This window comes from Lepidochelys olivacea (genome assembly GCF_965140295.1).
Source record: "Lepidochelys olivacea isolate rLepOli2 genome assembly, chromosome: 13".
Taxonomy (NCBI): Eukaryota; Metazoa; Chordata; order Testudines; family Cheloniidae; genus Lepidochelys; species Lepidochelys olivacea.
Window position 1 is genome coordinate 36050242 of NC_140423.1, and position 25843 is coordinate 36076084.

Genomic DNA, 25843 nt, shown 5'->3' on the forward strand with positions numbered 1-25843 from the left:
AAGGATCTAAGGTAATACAGTGGTAGATAGATTAGATTAGATTAGATTAGATTAATGACAAATAATACCTAGCACTGGAGGACCAAATTTCATCAAAAGCTGGGAAAAATTCCAGAGACCAAAACAGTAAGTTTGCTATTTAAATTAAATATGTTAGGGTATTAATATAGAGAGCAAATTTAAGCATATAATTGTTAGGATATAGATATTCAGGCCTGTCGGTAAAGGCCTGTACTCAAAGAATTTAGGTGTATTCTTATCACTTGGCTAGTTATACAGGTATACAAGAAAGAATCAAAATCACTGTCTGCCGGTGCAGGGTCCTTCTCTTACTGTGACAGTCTGAGGCCCTGTTCTTAGGCCAAGGCCTTTGGCTAAGCAGCAGAGGCAGCCGTAAGCTGGGAAGCGAACGGTCACAGCCTCACATTCCAAACTAGTCACACTGAAAGAAGGTGCTATTCGGCTGTTAGGAATACAATCCTGTCCTAATAGTGCCCATCGCCTCCAGAGAAAGGGAAGTGCCTAGAAAATGTAAAAGGAAACTTAGTTTGATAGCATCCTGTCTGGCAAGAACTCACTTCTCACTAGCTGGGATGTGAAATCCTCACTTCTGTATTGTTTTGTCATTATAGTTCCCACTTTGCTATTGTTTGCCTGCATAATCTCTGTCTGGTTCTGTGATTGTTCCTGTCTGCTGTATAATTAATTTTGCTGGGTGTAAACTAATTAAGGTGGTGGGATATAATTGGTTACATAATCATGTTACAATATGTTAGGATTGGTTGGTTAAATTTCAGGAAAATGATTGGTTAAGGTATAGCAAAGCCGAACTTAAGTTTTACTATATAGTCTGCAGTCAATCAGGAAGTGAGGGGGTGGGTGTGTGGGTGGGGGAGATGGGAACAGGGAATGGGGGTAAGGAAATTGGAATCATGTTTTGCGAAAGGGGGAAATGGGAACAGGGAATGGGGGTGGGGAAATTGAAATCATGTTTGGCTAAGGGTAGGAATGGGAACAGGGACACAGGTGTAAGACTCTGTGGTGTCAGAGTTGGGAAGGGGGACACTAAGGAAGGAAACTGGATTCATGCTTGCTGGAAGTTCACCCCAATAAACATCGAATTGTTTGCACCTTTGGACTTTGGGTATTGTTGCTCTCTGTTCATGCGAGAAGGACCAGAGAAGTAAGTGAGTGAAGGAATAAGTCCCCTAACAATAATTATGAATTACAATTGCAACATTTGCTATCTATTCAATCAGCATCTAGAGCCTGGAAGGTTTTTTTTTTTTTTTTTAGCAGAAAAAATGACTGTTCAGAGAAGTCCAGAAAAAATCCCATATATTTTGGTTTTGGCAACAAAGAACCAAACATTTTTAGCTAAAAACTGCTGAAAACTTTACATTTTCAGCTGAAATTCTCCACAAAAGAAGGAAGGAAACAAACAATAAAACCTTTCTCTTTTCCAAGAGAAAGAGAGATGCTAGTGGTGATGATGATGGCCTCCACTACAGCCGGGATTGACGCTGTGGCGATCGATTCACCGGGGGTCAATTTAGCGGGTCTACTGAAGACCCACTAAATCAACTGCCGATCGCTCTGAAATCAACTCCGGTACTCCACCGGAATGAGTAAGGGCAGGTCTACACTACGCCAGGGACTGAAGCTCTGAGACTGATCCACTGGTGGTCGATTTAGCGAGTCTAGTAAAGACCCGCCAAATCAAGTGCAGATTGCTCTCCAGTCGATCCCTGTACTCTACCCCCGATGAGAAGAGTAAGGTAAGTCGACTGGAGATTTTCAGTCAGTAGCTGGAGTTGCGTAGCGTAGGTCGACTTACCGCAGTAGTGTAGACATAGCCTAAGAGGAGTTGATGGGACAGTTTCTCCCATCAACCCAGGGCAGTGTGGATCCTGTGGTAAGTAGATCTAAGCTATGTTGACTTGAGTTATGCTACTAATGTAACTCAAATTGCGTCGCTTGGATCAGCTTTTCCCCCTCGTGCCGATCTGCCCTGAGACTTACTATGAAAAAAGTACCAGGAAAAAGAGTCAGGAAGACTCCGTGAGAATTTATTCTTTAATTCAGTTTTTTGGTCAAACCTTGGTGGTAAATATTTATATGTGTATAGGGTGTTACCGTGTGTGGCAAGGGAGGCCCATGTGACACTATTTAGGCTGAGATTGGCAAAGTTGCCTAGTGCTTTTGGGTGCTCATTTCCCGTTCGTTTTAATTCATTCATTTCTTTTTATTTGGGTGGGGGAGGGAAATCAGGTCTTATGAGCTTTGAAAATTTTGGCCAGACATTTTCTGTTAGCATTTTATATATATGTATCGATGTCTATATTGATGTCAGTATCAATATAGAAATAGATATGTTAATGTTGCCTTCACCATGCAAAGATGGATGAATAGGCAGGACATTTTACATGGCAGGACACTGGGACTCCCAACCCTCCACAGACTTTCATGTTTTGTGTACCCAGCTACAGATCTGCAGAGAATACTACCTAATCAAAGCTCTTCAGTCACAGCAGCGGCAACATTGTTTACCTACTTTTCAGAGGCATAATTGACAAGAGATGATCCTAATCACTGGAGAATTAATGTCATTGGCATCAGTGGTGTGTGGAAGAGACCCAGAAGCACTCAAAAGATATTAAGCTCCTTGCAGAATTTGAGCCCCAGTGTTCATGTACGGATGACTGAAGCAGAGTGCTCTACTGAAACGTTTGTCTTTTCAAAAAGAATGTCTCTTACAGTATCAAGTTTTGTATAAAGAAATGTGCATTAATTGTATGAAAGATGAATGCTCAAAATGTAGCAGAGTCACAGAAAGAAAGAAAGAAAGAAAGAAAGAAAGAAAGAAAGAAAGACCTGTCCCCATACACATCTATCTATCTATCTATCTATCTATCTATCTATCTATCTATCTATCTATCTATCTATCTATCTATCTATCTTTGAACCCTTCTGTGTTTTTTCAGACCTTCTTGACATGTGTATCTTCTTTTAATTCTATTTCATATAATAATGGAATTACTCCTCATTTTAATCTGGTCTATGGAATTATTCAGATCAGTCAATTATTCACATTCATCAACATTCCCAGTGATTCCGGAGAAGAAGAAGCATGATAAGACATAGTTTTGACACAGCACATAGAATATTCCTAGCCTGTTAAAGACCATTCTTCCCCACCACCCCGGTGAGGTGGCCGGAGTATGGTGCAGAGAAGCTCATGTTTGCCACTTCAAAATCCCATGATTTAATTGAAACAGAAATGGTGGAAATGTTTTACCTTTAAATCTGTTCTAAGTGAGGCGGATTTTCAGATACTGCCCCTTTTCCCAGTGATTCAGAGACCAGGATACTGGTTCTGCAGTTTATCTTCTACCATCATCTGCTTCACGTTCTTTAACAGTGCCAGGAAAGAGATCTACTCCGAGTGTTCTATATGGTGCTATTTGCCTTGTGCCCAGTTCCTACAAGAGAGACCCTCTCAAGATTTCGCTTTTATCCTTTCTGTGGGAAGGCGACATCTCCCTTGATGCTTACATTGATTAATGAGAAGGAAAACTCAATAACATGCTAGCACTGTCGACGGTACAAACACCAGAGTGAATGGAGGCAAATTTCTATCCTCCAAGGAAATGGCCTTCCTTACTACATGCAGGTGATGAGGTCACTGGTCACCTCCAATTATGGTGCCACAGTCCAAGAAGAGATGCTTACAAGAAACCTATTGCAGATTTTCCCACCCAATCGCTGTTTAGGAGACTCTTTAAAAAAACAGAGTGGAGTCCCTCACCCATGTCTTCAGGGTGGCCAGAGAAAGGGAGGGTGTGACACCTGTTCATGTACTCAGTGTACAGTTCATGGTTGGGATTTTCCGAGATGCCGCTGACTTTCAAGTGGACCTGTGCTCTTAAATCATGTAGACACTCGTGAAAAGCCTAGCCTCAGGTCCCAGACTGCTATGGAGACACAAATGTCTACACACACACATCTTAGTGACTTCACATTTTTCGTTATCTAGGCTCTAATATGCCCATCAATGTGGCATCAGGGAGTGTCACACACATTCATGGATTTATTCTCCCAGCATCCAAGTGCATCATTATGCACAAGGGAAACTGAGGCAAGGGGAGATTCAACAGCATCTCCAAGACACACAGTGAATGTGTGAGAGAGCCAAGTAGAGTCTTAGACTCACAGACTTTAAGGCCAGAAGAGATCATCATGATCATCTAGTCTGACCTCCTGCACATCACAGACCAGAGAAGCTCAGCAGCCCACTCCTGTAAGAGGCCCATAACCTCTGGCTAAGTTACTAAAGTCTTCAAATCATGATTTAAAGATTTCAAGTTACACAGAATCCACCATTTACTCCAGTTAAAACCAGCAAGTGACTGACAAAAAGTCAGAGTAGATGATCACAACCGTCCTTTCTAGCCCCGGAATCTATACATTTATAAGTATCAGAGGGGTGGGCTGTGTTAGTCTGGATCTGTAAAAGCAGCAAAGAGTCCTGTGACACCTTATAGACTAACAGATGTATTGGAGCATAAGCTTTCGTGGGTGAATACCCACTTCATCGGTAAATTTTTATAAATTTATAAATTGGTAATTTATAAATCTGTAAGTTATTGGCCTCAACACAGGGGTAACTGGGTGAAATTTAGTGGCCTGTTATTTACCGGTTCTTTAGAAAGTCTTCCTAGTTTCTTTGGAAATCTCAGTCACAATGGGTCTATCTATAAACTGCTGGAAAGAATTTCCCCTACCAGAAGGCTTTGATTCAAATGAAAAGTAGCATATATAGAGACTAAGTAAGCCAGTGTTGAATCAGGCCCACAATGTTGAAATATGCCTTAAAAGAAAGAGTCCAGAGTTTCTGTGAATCAGTGCATCTCCACTGACCAGCTCAGTAAATCTAGGGTAATCAGAGACTCTGAAAAGTCCAGATAGGAGGGAGTGGGAAACATAGATGGCTGGTCACGTTCTTTGGCCTGTGTCATGAAGACTAGATCAGAGTCCCTTCTGACCTTAAAATATGACTCAAAGACCAAAAAAATATTGACCCAAACTTTTATGCAGTTGCCCTGTTTTATTATTAGATTTGCAAAGGGAAGCATGATGTAATTCCACAGGCATCTACAACAGTTAACATTGCATTTGAATTCAGATTTATTTTTCTCACTCATGCAATCATTGTTTCCCCCTTCCTTCTCCCCTCTCCCCAAATTATCCTCCATCACCTGGAAAAGAAAAATATCAGCCAAAGCATACCATACGAATACTGCTCCCTAAAGGCAGCAGCAGCAAGTATCAGTCCTAAAATTCAGTGAAATCCATGTCTGCCAAAGTTTTAGGGCAGGATTTCCAAAGAAATGTGAAGGAATTAGGTGACTCAACTTCCAATTTAGGTGATTAAATCCCTTTGGTGATTAACTCCAATGTAGGTGTTTAACTCCCTTCAACTCCTTTGAGATATCACCCTAAGTAACCCTCCAAAAGTTTCTGGAAAATCAAAGCATGGAATACAGTGCTCCTAACCCCTAAAGTCCCTTTTAAAAATCTCAATCTTATTTTACAACTGCAAAGATCAAAATTAGCTGATTGGGGAGAGGTGCCAGTCTTCCAGAATCTCCTGCTGTAGGTGACTGATAGAGATCTGTTAATTTTACAGTCTGAAGTCTTGCAAAAGCCAGAAACTTACTGACAGCCCTTCTCGGGGCCTCTTTGACCTCTTTGTTCCTCAGACTGTAGATGAGGGGGTTGACCATGTGGGTCAGGACTGTTTAGAAGACAGAAAATACCTTGTATAAGTCCTTTGAATGGTGGGCAATTGGAACCATGCAGCCAATAATCAGAGTCCCATAAAATGTTGTGACAGTGACAATGTGAGAGGAGCAGGTAGAAAATGCCTTTTGCCTCCCGGTGGTGGAAGGAATTCTCAGGATGGTGTTGATGATGCAAACGTAGGATGCCAATGTGAATAGAAATGGGACTAGTCACCTGACGCAGGAGACCATGAAAATGGTGAGTTCTAGAAACTGGGGAACAGTAGAGGATAGTTTTATGATGGGTGAGGAATCACAAAAGAAATAGTCAATTTCATTGGAGCCACAAAACTTTATTTTAGTCATTAAAATGATTACTATGGTACTGCTCAGAAAGCCACTTGTCCAGGAACAAGCCGCGAGCTGGAAACAAACACTGCCGTTCATCAGAGTGGCATAACAGAGTGGATTGCAGATCACTAGATACCAATCGTAAGACATCACTGCTAGCAGATAGTATTCTGTGGCTGCTAGGATACCAAAACAATAAAATTGTGTCATGCAGCCACTAACAGAAATGGTTCTGTCCCCCGTGAGGAGACTGGCCAGCACCCAGGGCAGGATGCTGGAGGTGTAGCAGATCTCCAAGCAGGACAAGTTCCCCAGGAGGAAGTACATAGGGGTGTGAAGGTGCTGATCAGCCACATCTAGCACAACAATGAGGATATTTTCCAGCCATGGTCACTATGGAGATCACTAGAAACAGGAAGCAGAGAAGAATCTGAAGTTCCGGGAGATTCCCAAATCCCAGGAGGACAAATTCCTCAATGGACGTTTGATTTCTACAGTTAGCATTTGCCCTGGGATGTATCTAGGGGAAATGAAGCAAACTTGTTAATATATTTTAAAGATAAACTCAACTTTTAAGTCAATTCATTGTCGAACTAGATGAAAACTAACAAACTCTGCAATATAAGTTGAATATCGCAGTGAACTGAAATGTCATCAGTTTAATTGCAGAAATGTTCAAAAATCTATGCCCTCTCTTCATAGAATCCCCATCATTAGAGATGGTTAAGAAAAGGTTAGACAAATAGCTCTCAGGGATGGTCCAGGTTTCCTTGGTTTCCAGGTGGCCTGGACTTGAAAACTTCTTGAGCTCCCTTCCAGCCCTACAATTCTATAATTTTCTGTTACTTGATCAAGCCTCCAGGAAATTGTCCAGGTTGCTTGGTATCAGGACTACTGTGATATGTTATTTAAGGTGTGAGTACCTATCTTCTTCACTAACAGAGCAAAGAAAAACTGTGTGTTTCTGGAAACTCCACTACACTTCAAAAAATCAGAAAACAGCTTCATTTCCCTTTGGATTAGGACTGATTAAGATTTTGTAATGGAATACTGGGGTTTGGAGTAACTGAAAGTCTTCATGGAAAGTATATGATTTTCACCAAATTTCGTCTGAAATCTGTAAACCCCAAACGTTTTTTTTTTTTAAATATGAACATGTTTCAGTTTTGAGCAGCCTTTGGCTGAAAATATTTAGTACATTGACAAATAGGTTTGCATTCAGTTGCTGAAAATCCCAGAACATCCACTCTCCACCAAAGAAACAATTTTCAGGTTTTGGCTTTTTCAATGAAAAATGAAAAAATTTCCATGGGGATGGAGGATTAAACCCATCCAATGGGAGTCCTGATATATTAGAGAACAAAGGGGCTGCTAAAATGAGATTACACTTCTGATGCCAGGAATTAATATCCCAGCACAGCCCAAGTAAAATAAAATAAAATACAGTCTAATCTGGTTCGCTGATGTTTCACTTTTTAACCTGACAAGGAAGTGTTCTTCAAATGCAGGGTTTCCACAGGATACATCGCTATCAGAGGCACAGCTGGAATTGCAGAAAATATTATAACAGATCATACAAATGTTCTGTTCTTTCTAAAATTCAGCCACAGAATTAGCTCTGATGGGGATACCTGATGTGAACACCATGAAACACAAAGATATGTTTGGTTGCACTGGTGGGAAAAATATTGTTGTTTATTTTATTCATTGTCCAGATCATCTTGTGTTTACAAAAATTTCTTAAAGCAGCTGATCTCTCTCTCTCTCTCTCTCTCTCTCTCTCTCTCTCTCTCTCTCAGTTTCAATATGCACAACATTTTATTAGCCCAGCACAAATGCATATTAGTAAAAATAATATCAATGGCATCTAATTTGCTTTCAAGACTGAAATTGTATCAGTCTAAAATAATATTTTGACAGACCTTCCAGTCAAAACATCCAGACGGAAAGCACTGAATTCTATATAGGTATATGAGCCTTGCTCTCTCCTTCCTTTGCAAAGGGATTTAAAAGTTGTGGGGGGAAATTCCAGACTGGATGTTTCTATTCTCCAGCAGCAATGGTAATATTTTTGCATCTACTTTACACTCAAATTTTTAAATAGCCCAATGGACTTAGGAACCTTAGTACTATTGACTGTCAATAAGACTTAGGCGAAGGGCCAGAGTTTTAAAGGTATTGAGGTATTATAAAGGTATTTTAAATCAATAGATGTTAGGGATATAGGTGCTTTTGAAAACCACACTAGGCACCCTACATACCCTTAAAATGTGTGTCTGAGTGCCTAGGTGACTTTTGAAAATGGGATTTAGAATGTTAAGCTGCTTAGGGGTGCTTTTGAAAATTTTACCCCTAATTCCCATTTAATTTCTGTAGCAGTAGCGAGCCTAAATTCTTTAGGGCCCCATTTGAGAATCCCATTTTACGGCTTATAATGAAATTTCCTCTGCATCTTAATAATTATAAATGATTCCGTAACGAGCAATCACTAATAAGATAAATAAAAAGCCCCTGAACATTTAAACTAAAAGCCTAGAGATAAAACTAGTAAAGTTTCTCTTAAAAAACAAAACTCTAGAAGCCTATAGAATTCAATAGAGAAAAAAATAATTGCTTTAAAGTTTTTAAACCAACCTAAACAATATAAAATCTTTGCTAGGCTGGTTTAAAAATTACTCAGAGAAGTTATCATTGTCTATTCAGTGTCTTTAGCATTATCCCGTTAGGATAATGACTTTAATCATGTTCTGAAGTCCTGTTGGAGTTAATGGGTGAAATCTTAGCAAAACTCCTCTTGATTTAAATAGTCACTGAATTTGCTTAGAAAGGACTTAAAGCACATATTTAAAGTTAAGCACATCCTTAAAGTCTATCCTGAGTTGGAGCCATAAAACATTCCCTTTTCCCTCAAAATGATTTATTAAAATCAACAATTAATTCATTTTCTCAGCAATCATATATGACAGACATTTTACTGTAGCAAGCACTGGATGAAAAATGTTGAAAGGGAAACATCAAAGTTGTCCATGAAAATATGGAATTTTGGAAAACTGGATAACCAAAATGTTTTCATTTTTTGGTATTCAGTGAAAGAATGAAAGAAAACCCCAAACTTAAACACACTGAAAAATACTTTTTGTTAAATAAATTTGGGGGAAAAATTTTAAAAAAAACAATTTTAGTGAAATTTTCATTTTTGAAAAAAAGTAATTTGAAATGAAACAAATGTTGAGCAAGGATATAATGTATTCAAAACACTGAGTGAAGGCCATGTAAAAGTGGTGATATTTTATTTTGGTTTATTTTATCATATTATGTATACACATTATTATACATTAATTTTTATTTTATATCAATTATTTTTATTTAAAAAGTTAAACTGACATATATACACACATAGCAAAGTTCTGATTTCAGTTAACAAAAAATAGCCATTTTTAAAGGTATTAACGTGCATAGGGGGATTTTCAGAAACACCCTAAGGCACCAAAAACTAAAGAAAAACTAGAGAATGCTGTTGAAAAATCCAACTAGGCTCCCGATACCTTTTTAAAATCACTCCCAAAATGACCTCAAAAGTAATCACATCGGTTTCCATCTCCAAATCTGATGAACAGACATTAACAGACATTAAACTTTAGAAAATGACAGAGGAAGTTTTCCACCTCTAAGATGAGGCACCAGTCGGGGGATGAAGGGGGCAGCTTGAATTGCAGACATCAACCTTTGGACTCTGGATTCTTGCATCAGGATATGGTCCAACAAGACTATTTTCTATCCTGATTCCTTTAACCTACCTAACTCAGAATCTATATATGGAAGGAGACCCTACCCATAATGCCTGGTTTTACTGCCTTAATTGTATCATTTTGTCCTGCATCCATTCCCACACAATGTTAATGTCTCTTTGGATGCATTGTTCATCCCCCATACGAGAAGGGTAGCAAGTACCATTGGCCCGCGATGGGCACTTCAGATGAGAGGGAAGGGAAAGGGACTAGCTCATTTATGATCCCAGACGGAATAAACACCCGTGTTCCTTCCATGTGACGAAACTGCTGCTACTTCCCTCCGTGGTCGTTCCACCCCCCATGGAGCAGCAACCGACAACGCAACACATGTCGCCCTCAGAGGAAAACTAGACACCTATTCTGAATCTCAAAGGAAAAGAAATGAAGAGAGGTAAATAAATAAATAAATAAAAAAGATGTGAACTTTGAAACTGAAATGTGGTGGGTGAGAGACCATGGGACCTGACCCGTGCGCCCAATCACAGCTGAGGAGCTTCTCAGCAGTCCGTCCCCACCCTGCCCCCCGCCCCCGCACTGTGTGTGTGTGGACAGTTTTAACAATCCCCCCCCCCCACCCCTATCGGGTACGAGTTGAGGTAGACCCAGTCAGTCCTTTCCAGATGCCTGACTGGGCCTTGTTCACCTGCTGAGGGTGAGACTGATCACCAGGTTTAGGTTCAGGAAGGAATTTTCCAGAGGCCAGACTTTCTCAGGACCCCCTGCTGTTATCATATGGGCATGTCTCAGCTGCTCCTCCTATATGGGGGATGTATGATCGCTATAAGGGTGACCAGATAGCAAGTGTGAAAAATCGGGAGGGGTGGGTGGTAATAAGAGCCTCTATATAAGAAAAAGACACAAAAATCGGGCCTGTCCCTATAAAATCAGGCCATCTGGTCAACCCCAATCATCACAGGGGCAAGGGCTTCTTCAGCAAACCCCCCTCTCTCTGTGCCCCATGCGGACGGGGCTGGACAGCAGTCTCACTCCGGCCATGCGGCCACCCCAGTCTGGGAGTGAGGGGCGGCGCCCACCCGTGGCTTCTGGACCCACAGACAAAGCTCGGGGGGAACCAGTCCCATTTATACTTGCTGGACACAAGGCTCTTGCTCTTGTTGTACAGGAGGCTATATGCGACCCCCCTGTTATACACTGAGCAATGAGGGCTCCCCTCCGTGTGGGCAGAGGCGAGACCCTGCGCTCCAGGGACGAGGTAGCTGGTGTACAGACCCCGCCGGAGCGGGGCGTGTCGGCAGGCGCCACTCTGCCTTGGACGGGGGTCATCTCCGCTTGAGCAAGCGAGACTCCCCGCAACCTCCAGGCACCTCTTCCGTCAGTGGACGGTGACCCTGACTCCGGGAGAGACCCCCGGGAGAGCGAGAGAGAGACGGGGTGTCCCTCGGCTGGGCCCCCTGGGGCGAGATTCAGCCCAGCCGCAGCGGGGTACACAAGGTAATAGGTGGAGAGGGGAGGGAGGGAGCGAGCCAGGCTGGAGGGCCTCCGGGCTCCGCTCCCCTCTCTGCACCTGCCTGAGTCCCCCCACTCAGGGCTTTTCCCAGCGTGTACCCAGCTCACACAACCTTGTGTCACGGCTCCGGGCCAAGCCTTCGGAATGAGCCAAGTGAAAAGGGCAACGCGGCCCCTGGCCGGGCTGGGCGGGGAATCGCCCCGCCCTCCTGGAACTGCCTCCGGGGACGCCGCGCGGATCGCAGCTCATGGAGACTTCCAGAGCCGGGCCCCGTTGCGCTCGCAGCAGGAAGGGGACAGAAACACCTGCCTTTAACGTTCCGTTTCATCTGATTGGTGACCACAGAGACTGAAACACCATCGCCACACGGGGCTGGTTACCGGAGGGCCTCTGACACCGACGCTATGCTCGCACTTCCGTCCGCAAAACCTGGCTACGGGAGCGCTCCGCTCAGCGGCGGGCTCCGCTACGCTGCTGTCAACTCGTCAGTGCGGACACGGCCTCAGGTTTGTTTCAGAGAGACAAGGCGGGTCCGGGCATATCTGTTACTGGTCCCACTGCCCTTGGTGAGAGAGACAAACTTCCAGCTTACACAGAGCCCTTCAAGTTTTATTTCGACATTTTAAAAACTACGCCTTTCAAAAACCTTATTTATAAACCTTAACTATCGTCTGTGCACCTACTCAAAATCGCTAAAAATCCACCCAAAATATTTCTTTTTTTCCAGATTGTATTAAACTGTTTTTCATTTCAGAAAGAAAACATACGTAATTGTTGTTTTGAGTCAATCCTGATTAGATTTAAGGATCGTTTCGTTTAGATTTAACGCTGGTCGGTTGCCTAACTGGACATTTCTTACTGGAACAAACGTGGCTTTCTTTTCAATGTAATCTTAGCTCAGCTTTTCAGTGTCTGCAGTGCTTGGTTTTAGGTTAATTACAATGTCCCTCTACTGTTTGCGACTCTTATGAACTGCCCGAGAACTTACAAGTAAATACAGTAATGTGTTACAGTTGATTTTTAATGAGTACTTTAAAGAAATGTAGCATCTGTATCAGAGAACCTCCGATACCCATCCGAGTGTGATGATGGTGTTTTAGTGTCTGAGGTTCCCGCCGGGCTTTGCCTGTGGGGTTCGGAAGCCGGGGCGGCGCCGCCCCTCACTCCCAGGGCTGGGGTGGCCCCCATGGCCGGAGTCAGACTGCTGTCTAGCCCCGTTCCTGAGGGGTAGAGCGAAATGAATGGGGAGGGGGCCCAGAAGCTCCTAAAGTGTAACTGGGAGCACAGGTCTCATTGACTCATACCAGCACATTTCGTTTCCATTTTTATTTTTAAATTACACTTTTAAACTTCTATGGTTACTTTTTTTTTAAAAATACAATGAAATTGACATATACACATGGCAAGTTCTGATTTCAATCAACATTATTTTCTGTAATAAAAATGTTCCAAATGGAAATTTTTAATCTGCTTTAATTTCCATTAATATCTGAATCAATGTGATTACATAGGTTCTGGATTCAGGGGTGCGTGAGGCAGTGACCTTGTGGTTAGGGTTTAGAGGGATCGATTAGGGGTTGTGGTGTTCTTGGGGGCTGGAGGTTTAGAGGATCAGAGAGCATCCTTTACCTGGACCACCAAATGGGTGGGCCTGAATGCTAGTGAACATCAGGCTTCTGGTAACTTTTTCTGGTAACTAGTACCTCCTCCCCATCTCCCTTCCCAGCCCCTCTCAGACAGTTCTACCCAACACAAACAATAGGGTGTAGCTGTCTAGGGTAAAGGATCTAAGGTAATACAGTGGTAGATAGATTAGATTAGATTAGATTAGATTAATGACAAATAATACCTAGCACTGGAGGACCAAATTTCATCAAAAGCTGGGAAAAATTCCAGAGACCAAAACAGTAAGTTTGCTATTTAAATTAAATATGTTAGGGTATTAATATAGAGAGCAAATTTAAGCATATAATTGTTAGGATATAGATATTCAGGCCTGTCGGTAAAGGCCTGTACTCAAAGAATTTAGGTGTATTCTTATCACTTGGCTAGTTATACAGGTATACAAGAAAGAATCAAAATCACTGTCTGCCGGTGCAGGGTCCTTCTCTTACTGTGACAGTCTGAGGCCCTGTTCTTAGGCCAAGGCCTTTGGCTAAGCAGCAGAGGCAGCCGTAAGCTGGGAAGCGAACGGTCACAGCCTCACATTCCAAACTAGTCACACTGAAAGAAGGTGCTATTCGGCTGTTAGGAATACAATCCTGTCCTAATAGTGCCCATCGCCTCCAGAGAAAGGGAAGTGCCTAGAAAATGTAAAAGGAAACTTAGTTTGATAGCATCCTGTCTGGCAAGAACTCACTTCTCACTAGCTGGGATGTGAAATCCTCACTTCTGTATTGTTTTGTCATTATAGTTCCCACTTTGCTATTGTTTGCCTGCATAATCTCTGTCTGGTTCTGTGATTGTTCCTGTCTGCTGTATAATTAATTTTGCTGGGTGTAAACTAATTAAGGTGGTGGGATATAATTGGTTACATAATCATGTTACAATATGTTAGGATTGGTTGGTTAAATTTCAGGAAAATGATTGGTTAAGGTATAGCAAAGCCGAACTTAAGTTTTACTATATAGTCTGCAGTCAATCAGGAAGTGAGGGGGTGGGTGTGTGGGTGGGGGAGATGGGAACAGGGAATGGGGGTAAGGAAATTGGAATCATGTTTTGCGAAAGGGGGAAATGGGAACAGGGAATGGGGGTGGGGAAATTGAAATCATGTTTGGCTAAGGGTAGGAATGGGAACAGGGACACAGGTGTAAGACTCTGTGGTGTCAGAGTTGGGAAGGGGGACACTAAGGAAGGAAACTGGATTCATGCTTGCTGGAAGTTCACCCCAATAAACATCGAATTGTTTGCACCTTTGGACTTTGGGTATTGTTGCTCTCTGTTCATGCGAGAAGGACCAGAGAAGTAAGTGAGTGAAGGAATAAGTCCCCTAACAATAATTATGAATTACAATTGCAACATTTGCTATCTATTCAATCAGCATCTAGAGCCTGGAAGGTTTTTTTTTTTTTTTTTAGCAGAAAAAATGACTGTTCAGAGAAGTCCAGAAAAAATCCCATATATTTTGGTTTTGGCAACAAAGAACCAAACATTTTTAGCTAAAAACTGCTGAAAACTTTACATTTTCAGCTGAAATTCTCCACAAAAGAAGGAAGGAAACAAACAATAAAACCTTTCTCTTTTCCAAGAGAAAGAGAGATGCTAGTGGTGATGATGATGGCCTCCACTACAGCCGGGATTGACGCTGTGGCGATCGATTCACCGGGGGTCAATTTAGCGGGTCTACTGAAGACCCACTAAATCAACTGCCGATCGCTCTGAAATCAACTCCGGTACTCCACCGGAATGAGTAAGGGCAGGTCTACACTACGCCAGGGACTGAAGCTCTGAGACTGATCCACTGGTGGTCGATTTAGCGAGTCTAGTAAAGACCCGCCAAATCAAGTGCAGATTGCTCTCCAGTCGATCCCTGTACTCTACCCCCGATGAGAAGAGTAAGGTAAGTCGACTGGAGATTTTCAGTCAGTAGCTGGAGTTGCGTAGCGTAGGTCGACTTACCGCAGTAGTGTAGACATAGCCTAAGAGGAGTTGATGGGACAGTTTCTCCCATCAACCCAGGGCAGTGTGGATCCTGTGGTAAGTAGATCTAAGCTATGTTGACTTGAGTTATGCTACTAATGTAACTCAAATTGCGTCGCTTGGATCAGCTTTTCCCCCTCGTGCCGATCTGCCCTGAGACTTACTATGAAAAAAGTACCAGGAAAAAGAGTCAGGAAGACTCCGTGAGAATTTATTCTTTAATTCAGTTTTTTGGTCAAACCTTGGTGGTAAATATTTATATGTGTATAGGGTGTTACCGTGTGTGGCAAGGGAGGCCCATGTGACACTATTTAGGCTGAGATTGGCAAAGTTGCCTAGTGCTTTTGGGTGCTCATTTCCCGTTCGTTTTAATTCATTCATTTCTTTTTATTTGGGTGGGGGAGGGAAATCAGGTCTTATGAGCTTTGAAAATTTTGGCCAGACATTTTCTGTTAGCATTTTATATATATGTATCGATGTCTATATTGATGTCAGTATCAATATAGAAATAGATATGTTAATGTTGCCTTCACCATGCAAAGATGGATGAATAGGCAGGACATTTTACATGGCAGGACACTGGGACTCCCAACCCTCCACAGACTTTCATGTTTTGTGTACCCAGCTACAGATCTGCAGAGAATACTACCTAATCAAAGCTCTTCAGTCACAGCAGCGGCAACATTGTTTACCTACTTTTCAGAGGCATAATTGACAAGAGATGATCCTAATCACTGGAGAATTAATGTCATTGGCATCAGTGGTGTGTGGAAGAGACCCAGAAGCACTCAAAAGATATTAAGCTCCTTGCAGAATTTGAGCCCCAGTGTTCATGTACGGATGACTGAAGCAGAGTGCTCTACTGAAACGTTTGTCTTTTCAAAAAGAATGTCTCTTACAGTATCAAGTTTTGTATAAAGAAATGTGCATTAATTGTATGAAAGATGAATGCTCAAAATGTAGCAGAGTCACAGAAAGAAAGAAAGAAAGAAAGAAAGAAAGAAAGAAAGAAAGACCTGTCCCCATACACATCTATCTATCTATCTATCTATCTATCTATCTATCTATCTATCTATCTATCTATCTATCTATCTTTGAACCCTTCTGTGTTTTTTCAGACCTTCTTGACATGTGTATCTTCTTTTAATTCTATTTCATATAATAATGGAATTACTCGTCATTTTAATCTGGTCTATGGAATTATTCAGATCAGTCAATTATTCACATTCATCAACATTCCCAGTGATTCCGGAGAAGAAGAAGCATGATAAGACATAGTTTTGACACAGCACATAGAATATTCCTAGCCTGTTAAAGACCATTCTTCCCCACCACCCCGGTGAGGTGGCCGGAGTATGGTGCAGAGAAGCTCATGTTTGCCACTTCAAAATCCCATGATTTAATTGAAACAGAAATGGTGGAAATGTTTTACCTTTAAATCTGTTCTAAGTGAGGCGGATTTTCAGATACTGCCCCTTTTCCCAGTGATTCAGAGACCAGGATACTGGTTCTGCAGTTTATCTTCTACCATCATCTGCTTCACGTTCTTTAACAGTGCCAGGAAAGAGATCTACTCCGAGTGTTCTATATGGTGCTATTTGCCTTGTGCCCAGTTCCTACAAGAGAGACCCTCTCAAGATTTCGCTTTTATCCTTTCTGTGGGAAGGCGACATCTCCCTTGATGCTTACATTGATTAATGAGAAGGAAAACTCAATAACATGCTAGCACTGTCGACGGTACAAACACCAGAGTGAATGGAGGCAAATTTCTATCCTCCAAGGAAATGGCCTTCCTTACTACATGCAGGTGATGAGGTCACTGGTCACCTCCAATTATGGTGCCACAGTCCAAGAAGAGATGCTTACAAGAAACCTATTGCAGATTTTCCCACCCAATCGCTGTTTAGGAGACTCTTTAAAAAAACAGAGTGGAGTCCCTCACCCATGTCTTCAGGGTGGCCAGAGAAAGGGAGGGTGTGACACCTGTTCATGTACTCAGTGTACAGTTCATGGTTGGGATTTTCCGAGATGCCGCTGACTTTCAAGTGGACCTGTGCTCTTAAATCATGTAGACACTCGTGAAAAGCCTAGCCTCAGGTCCCAGACTGCTATGGAGACACAAATGTCTACACACACACATCTTAGTGACTTCACATTTTTCGTTATCTAGGCTCTAATATGCCCATCAATGTGGCATCAGGGAGTGTCACACACATTCATGGATTTATTCTCCCAGCATCCAAGTGCATCATTATGCACAAGGGAAACTGAGGCAAGGGGAGATTCAACAGCATCTCCAAGACACACAGTGAATGTGTGAGAGAGCCAAGTAGAGTCTTAGACTCACAGACTTTAAGGCCAGAAGAGATCATCATGATCATCTAGTCTGACCTCCTGCACATCACAGACCAGAGAAGCTCAGCAGCCCACTCCTGTAAGAGGCCCATAACCTCTGGCTAAGTTACTAAAGTCTTCAAATCATGATTTAAAGATTTCAAGTTACACAGAATCCACCATTTACTCCAGTTAAAACCAGCAAGTGACTGACAAAAAGTCAGAGTAGATGATCACAACCGTCCTTTCTAGCCCCGGAATCTATACATTTATAAGTATCAGAGGGGTGGGCTGTGTTAGTCTGGATCTGTAAAAGCAGCAAAGAGTCCTGTGACACCTTATAGACTAACAGATGTATTGGAGCATAAGCTTTCGTGGGTGAATACCCACTTCATCGGTAAATTTTTATAAATTTATAAATTGGTAATTTATAAATCTGTAAGTTATTGGCCTCAACACAGGGGTAACTGGGTGAAATTTAGTGGCCTGTTATTTACCGGTTCTTTAGAAAGTCTTCCTAGTTTCTTTGGAAATCTCAGTCACAATGGGTCTATCTATAAACTGCTGGAAAGAATTTCCCCTACCAGAAGGCTTTGATTCAAATGAAAAGTAGCATATATAGAGACTAAGTAAGCCAGTGTTGAATCAGGCCCACAATGTTGAAATATGCCTTAAAAGAAAGAGTCCAGAGTTTCTGTGAATCAGTGCATCTCCACTGACCAGCTCAGTAAATCTAGGGTAATCAGAGACTCTGAAAAGTCCAGATAGGAGGGAGTGGGAAACATAGATGGCTGGTCACGTTCTTTGGCCTGTGTCATGAAGACTAGATCAGAGTCCCTTCTGACCTTAAAATATGACTCAAAGACCAAAAAAATATTGACCCAAACTTTTATGCAGTTGCCCTGTTTCATTATTAGATTTGCAAAGGGAAGCATGATGTAATTCCACAGGCATCTACAACAGTTAACATTGCATTTGAATTCAGATTTATTTTTCTCACTCATGCAATCATTGTTTCCCCCTTCCTTCTCCCCTCTCCCCAAATTATCCTCCATCACCTGGAAAAGAAAAATATCAGCCAAAGCATACCATACGAATACTGCTCCCTAAAGGCAGCAGCAGCAAGTATCAGTCCTAAAATTCAGTGAAATCCATGTCTGCCAAAGTTTTAGGGCAGGATTTCCAAAGAAATGTGAAGGAATTAGGTGACTCAACTTCCAATTTAGGTGATTAAATCCCTTTGGTGATTAACTCCAATGTAGGTGTTTAACTCCCTTCAACTCCTTTGAGATATCACCCTAAGTAACCCTCCAAAAGTTTCTGGAAAATCAAAGCATGGAATACAGTGCTCCTAACCCCTAAAGTCCCTTTTAAAAATCTCAATCTTATTTTACAACTGCAAAGATCAAAATTAGCTGATTGGGGAGAGGTGCCAGTCTTCCAGAATCTCCTGCTGTAGGTGACTGATAGAGATCTGTTAATTTTACAGTCTGAAGTCTTGCAAAAGCCAGAAACTTACTGACAGCCCTTCTCGGGGCCTCTTTGACCTCTTTGTTCCTCAGACTGTAGATGAGGGGGTTGACCATGTGGGTCAGGACTGTTTAGAAGACAGAAAATACCTTGTATAAGTCCTTTGAATGGTGGGCAATTGGAACCACGCAGCCAATAATCAGAGTCCCATAAAATGTTGTGACAGTGACAATGTGAGAGGAGCAGGTAGAAAATGCCTTTTGCCTCCCGGTGGTGGAAGGAATTCTCAGGATGGTGTTGATGATGCAAACGTAGGATGCCAATGTGAATAGAAATGGGACTAGTCACCTGACGCAGGAGACCATGAAAATGGTGAGTTCTAGAAACTGGGGAACAGTAGAGGATAGTTTTATGATGGGTGAGGAATCACAAAAGAAATAGTCAATTTCATTGGAGCCACAAAACTTTATTTTAGTCATTAAAATGATTACTATGGTACTGCTCAGAAAGCCACTTGTCCAGGAACAAGCCGCGAGCTGGAAACAAACACTGCCGTTCATCAGAGTGGCATAACAGAGTGGATTGCAGATCACTAGATACCAATCGTAAGACATCACTGCTAGCAGATAGTATTCTGTGGCTGCTAGGATACCAAAACAATAAAATTGTGTCATGCAGCCACTAACAGAAATGGTTCTGTCCCCCGTGAGGAGACTGGCCAGCACCCAGGGCAGGATGCTGGAGGTGTAGCAGATCTCCAAGCAGGACAAGTTCCCCAGGAGGAAGTACATAGGGGTGTGAAGGTGCTGATCAGCCACATCTAGCACAACAATGAGGATATTTTCCAGCCATGGTCACTATGGAGATCACTAGAAACAGGAAGCAGAGAAGAATCTGAAGTTCCGGGAGATTCCCAAATCCCAGGAGGACAAATTCCTCAATGGACGTTTGATTTCTACAGTTAGCATTTGCCCTGGGATGTATCTAGGGGAAATGAAGCAAACTTGTTAATATATTTTAAAGATAAACTCAACTTTTAAGTCAATTCATTGTCGAACTAGATGAAAACTAACAAACTCTGCAATATAAGTTGAATATCGCAGTGAACTGAAATGTCATCAGTTTAATTGCAGAAATGTTCAAAAATCTATGCCCTCTCTTCATAGAATCCCCATCACTAGAGATGGTTAAGAAAAGGTTAGACAAATAGCTCTCAGGGATGGTCCAGGTTTCCTTGGTTTCCAGGTGGCCTGGACTTGAAAACTTCTTGAGCTTCCTTCCAGCCCTACAATTCTATAATTTTCTGTTACTTGATCAAGCCTCCAGGAAATTGTCCAGGTTGCTTGGTATCAGGACTACTGTGATATGTTATTTAAGGTGTGAGTACCTATCTTCTTCACTAACAGAGCAAAGAAAAACTGTGTGTTTCTGGAAACTCCACTACACTTCAAAAAATCAGAAAACAGCTTCATTTCCCTTTGGATTAGGACTGATTAAGATTTTGTAATGGAATACTGGGGTTTGGAGTAACTGAAAGTCTTCTTGGAAAGTATATGATTTTCACCAAATTTCGTCTGAAATCTGTAAACCCCAAACGTTTTTTTTTTTTTTAAATATGAACATGTTTCAGTTTTGAGCAGCCTTTGGCTGAAAATATTTAGTACATTGACAAATAGGTTTGCATTCAGTTGCTGAAAATCCCAGAACATCCACTCTCCACCAAAGAAACAATTTTCAGGTTTTGGCTTTTTCAATGAAAAATGAAAAAATTTCCATGGGGATGGAGGATTAAACCCATCCAATGGGAGTCCTGATATATTAGAGAACAAAGGGGCTGCTAAAATGAGATTACACTTCTGATGCCAGGAATTAATATCCCAGCACAGCCCAAGTAAAATAAAATAAAATACAGTCTAATCTGGTTCGCTGATGTTTCACTTTTTAACCTGACAAGGAAGTGTTCTTCAAATGCAGGGTTTCCACAGGATACATCGCTATCAGAGGCACAGCTGGAATTGCAGAAAATATTATAACAGATCATACAAATGTTCTGTTCTTTCTAAAATTCAGCCACAGAATTAGCTCTGATGGGGATACCTGATGTGAACACCATGAAACACAAAGATATGTTTGGTTGCACTGGTGGGAAAAATATTGTTGTTTATTTTATTCATTGTCCAGATCATCTTGTGTTTACAAAAATTTCTTAAAGCAGCTGATCTCTCTCTCTCTCTCTCTCTCTCTCTCTCTCTCTCTCTCTCTCTCTCAGTTTCAATATGCACAACATTTTATTAGCCCAGCACAAATGCATATTAGTAAAAATAATATCAATGGCATCTAATTTGCTTTCAAGACTGAAATTGTATCAGTCTAAAATAATATTTTGACAGACCTTCCAGTCAAAACATCCAGACGGAAAGCACTGAATTCTATATAGGTATATGAGCCTTGCTCTCTCCTTCCTTTGCAAAGGGATTTAAAAGTTGTGGGGGGAAATTCCAGACTGGATGTTTCTATTCTCCAGCAGCAATGGTAATATTTTTGCATCTACTTTACACTCAAATTTTTAAATAGCCCAATGGACTTAGGAACCTTAGTACTATTGACTGTCAATAAGACTTAGGCGAAGGGCCAGAGTTTTAAAGGTATTGAGGTATTATAAAGGTATTTTAAATCAATAGATGTTAGGGATATAGGTGCTTTTGAAAACCACACTAGGCACCCTACATACCCTTAAAATGTGTGTCTGAGTGCCTAGGTGACTTTTGAAAATGGGATTTAGAATGTTAAGCTGCTTAGGGGTGCTTTTGAAAATTTTACCCCTAATTCCCATTTAATTTCTGTAGCAGTAGCGAGCCTAAATTCTTTAGGGCCCCATTTGAGAATCCCATTTTACGGCTTATAATGAAATTTCCTCTGCATCTTAATAATTATAAATGATTCCGTAACGAGCAATCACTAATAAGATAAATAAAAAGCCCCTGAACATTTAAACTAAAAGCCTAGAGATAAAACTAGTAAAGTTTCTCTTAAAAAACAAAACTCTAGAAGCCTATAGAATTCAATAGAGAAAAAAATAATTGCTTTAAAGTTTTTAAACCAACCTAAACAATATAAAATCTTTGCTAGGCTGGTTTAAAAATTACTCAGAGAAGTTATCATTGTCTATTCAGTGTCTTTAGCATTATCCGGTTAGGAGAAGAAAATAAGATAATTAGCATAAAGTACATCGATCCTGATTTAAAAAAAAAATCATGATTACATTCAAGACACAAGTTACTATGGACTTGACTTTAATCATGTTCTGAAGTCCTGTTGGAGTTAATGGGTGAAATCTTAGCAAAACTCCTCTTGATTTAAATAGTCACTGAATTTGCTTAGAAAGGACTTAAAGCACATATTTAAAGTTAAGCACATCCTTAAAGTCTATCCTGAGTTGGAGCCATAAAACATTCCTTTTTCCCTCAAAATGATTTATTAAAATCAACAATTAATTCATTTTCTCAGCAATCATATATGACAGACATTTTACTGTAGCAAGCACTGGATGAAAAATGTTGAAAGGGAAACATCAAAGTTGTCCATGAAAATATGGAATTTTGGAAAACTGGATAACCAAAATGTTTTCATTTTTTGGTATTCAGTGAAAGAATGAAAGAAAACCCCAAACTTAAACACACTGAAAAATACTTTTTGTTAAATAAATTTGGGGGAAAAATTTTAAAAAAAACAATTTTAGTGAAATTTTCATTTTTGAAAAAAAGTAATTTGAAATGAAACAAATGTTGAGCAAGGATATAATGTATTCAAAACACTGAGTGAAGGCCATGTAAAAGTGGTGATATTTTATTTTGGTTTATTTTATCATATTATGTATACACATTATTATACATTAATTTTTATTTTATATCAATTATTTTTATTTAAAAAGTTAAACTGACATATATACACACATAGCAAAGTTCTGATTTCAGTTAACAAAAAATAGCCATTTTTAAAGGTATTAACGTGCATAGGGGGATTTTCAGAAACACCCTAAGGCACCAAAAACTAAAGAAAAACTAGAGAATGCTGTTGAAAAATCCAACTAGGCTCCCGATACCTTTTTAAAATCACTCCCAAAATGACCTCAAAAGTAATCACATCGGTTTCCATCTCCAAATCTGATGAACAGACATTAACAGACATTAAACTTTAGAAAATGACAGAGGAAGTTTTCCACCTCTAAGATGAGGCACCAGTCGGGGGATGAAGGGGGCAGCTTGAATTGCAGACATCAACCTTTGGACTCTGGATTCTTGCATCAGGATATGGTCCAACAAGACTATTTTCTATCCTGATTCCTTTAACCTACCTAACTCAGAATCTATATATGGAAGGAGACCCTACCCATAATGCCTGGTTTTACTGCCTTAATTGTATCATTTTGTCCTGCATCCATTCCCACACAATGTTAATGTCTCTTTGGATGCATTGTTCATCCCCCATACGAGAAGGGTAGCAAGTACCATTGGCCCGCGATGGGCACTTCAGATGAGAGGGAAGGGAAAGGGACTAGCTCATTTATGATCCCAGACGGAATAAACACCCGTGTTCCTTCCATGTGACGAAACTGCTGCTACTTCCCTCCGTGGTCGTTCCACCCCCCATGGAGCAGCAACCGACAACGCAACACATGTCGCCCTCAGAGGAAAACTAGACACCTATTCTGAATCTCAAAGGAAAAGAAATGAAGAGAGGTAAATAAATAAATAAATAAAAAAGATGTGAACTTTGAAACTGAAATGTGGTGGGTGAGAGACCATGGGACCTGACCCGTGCGCCCAATCACAGCTGAGGAGCTTCTCAGCAGTCCGTCCCCACCCTGCCCCCCGCCCCCGCACTGTGTGTGTGTGGACAGTTTTAACAATCCCCCCCCCCCACCCCTATCGGGTACGAGTTGAGGTAGACCCAGTCAGTCCTTTCCAGATGCCTGACTGGGCCTTGTTCACCTGCTGAGGGTGAGACTGATCACCAGGTTTAGGTTCAGGAAGGAATTTTCCAGAGGCCAGACTTTCTCAGGACCCCCTGCTGTTATCATATGGGCATGTCTCAGCTGCTCCTCCTATATGGGGGATGTATGATCGCTATAAGGGTGACCAGATAGCAAGTGTGAAAAATCGGGAGGGGTGGGTGGTAATAAGAGCCTCTATATAAGAAAAAGACACAAAAATCGGGCCTGTCCCTATAAAATCAGGCCATCTGGTCAACCCCAATCATCACAGGGGCAAGGGCTTCTTCAGCAAACCCCCCTCTCTCTGTGCCCCATGCGGACGGGGCTGGACAGCAGTCTCACTCCGGCCATGCGGCCACCCCAGTCTGGGAGTGAGGGGCGGCGCCCACCCGTGGCTTCTGGACCCACAGACAAAGCTCGGGGGGAACCAGTCCCATTTATACTTGCTGGACACAAGGCTCTTGCTCTTGTTGTACAGGAGGCTATATGCGACCCCCCTGTTATACACTGAGCAATGAGGGCTCCCCTCCGTGTGGGCAGAGGCGAGACCCTGCGCTCCAGGGACGAGGTAGCTGGTGTACAGACCCCGCCGGAGCGGGGCGTGTCGGCAGGCGCCACTCTGCCTTGGACGGGGGTCATCTCCGCTTGAGCAAGCGAGACTCCCCGCAACCTCCAGGCACCTCTTCCGTCAGTGGACGGTGACCCTGACTCCGGGAGAGACCCCCGGGAGAGCGAGAGAGAGACGGGGTGTCCCTCGGCTGGGCCCCCTGGGGCGAGATTCAGCCCAGCCGCAGCGGGGTACACAAGGTAATAGGTGGAGAGGGGAGGGAGGGAGCGAGCCAGGCTGGAGGGCCTCCGGGCTCCGCTCCCCTCTCTGCACCTGCCTGAGTCCCCCCACTCAGGGCTTTTCCCAGCGTGTACCCAGCTCACACAACCTTGTGTCACGGCTCCGGGCCAAGCCTTCGGAATGAGCCAAGTGAAAAGGGCAACGCGGCCCCTGGCCGGGCTGGGCGGGGAATCGCCCCGCCCTCCTGGAACTGCCTCCGGGGACGCCGCGCGGATCGCAGCTCATGGAGACTTCCAGAGCCGGGCCCCGTTGCGCTCGCAGCAGGAAGGGGACAGAAACACCTGCCTTTAACGTTCCGTTTCATCTGATTGGTGACCACAGAGACTGAAACACCATCGCCACACGGGGCTGGTTACCGGAGGGCCTCTGACACCGACGCTATGCTCGCACTTCCGTCCGCAAAACCTGGCTACGGGAGCGCTCCGCTCAGCGGCGGGCTCCGCTACGCTGCTGTCAACTCGTCAGTGCGGACACGGCCTCAGGTTTGTTTCAGAGAGACAAGGCGGGTCCGGGCATATCTGTTACTGGTCCCACTGCCCTTGGTGAGAGAGACAAACTTCCAGCTTACACAGAGCCCTTCAAGTTTTATTTCGACATTTTAAAAACTACGCCTTTCAAAAACCTTATTTATAAACCTTAACTATCGTCTGTGCACCTACTCAAAATCGCTAAAAATCCACCCAAAATATTTCTTTTTTTCCAGATTGTATTAAACTGTTTTTCATTTCAGTAAGAAAACATACGTAATTGTTGTTTTGAGTCAATCCTGATTAGATTTAAGGATCGTTTCGTTTAGATTTAACGCTGGTCGGTTGCCTAACTGGACATTTCTTACTGGAACAAACGTGGCTTTCTTTTCAATGTAATCTTAGCTCAGCTTTTCAGTGTCTGCAGTGCTTGGTTTTAGGTTAATTACAATGTCCCTCTACTGTTTGCGACTCTTATGAACTGCCCGAGAACTTACAAGTAAATACAGTAATGTGTTACAGTTGATTTTTAATGAGTACTTTAAAGAAATGTAGCATCTGTATCAGAGAACCTCCGATACCCATCCGAGTGTGATGATGGTGTTTTAGTGTCTGAGGTTCCCGCCGGGCTTTGCCTGTGGGGTTCGGAAGCCGGGGCGGCGCCGCCCCTCACTCCCAGGGCTGGGGTGGCCCCCATGGC

At 42.3% G+C, this 25843-nt stretch overlaps 2 pseudogenes across 2 annotated transcripts; both read right to left on the reverse strand.

The window, feature by feature from the left end:
• Nucleotides 1–5801: 5801 nt before the first annotated feature.
• LOC311529478 (olfactory receptor 5V1-like) lies at nt 5802–10088 on the reverse strand (annotated as a pseudogene). Its single transcript has 2 exons — nt 10068–10088; nt 5802–6654 (listed from the first exon to the last, which is right to left on the reverse strand). The product of its transcript is annotated as an olfactory receptor 5V1-like (transcript).
• Nucleotides 10089–18967: 8879 nt separating this feature from the next.
• Nucleotides 18968–22137, reverse strand: LOC311529479 (olfactory receptor 5V1-like; annotated as a pseudogene). The gene is made up of 2 exons: nt 22117–22137; nt 18968–19820 (listed from the first exon to the last, which is right to left on the reverse strand). The product of its transcript is annotated as an olfactory receptor 5V1-like (transcript).
• Between the last annotated feature and the right edge of the window lie 3706 nt (nt 22138–25843).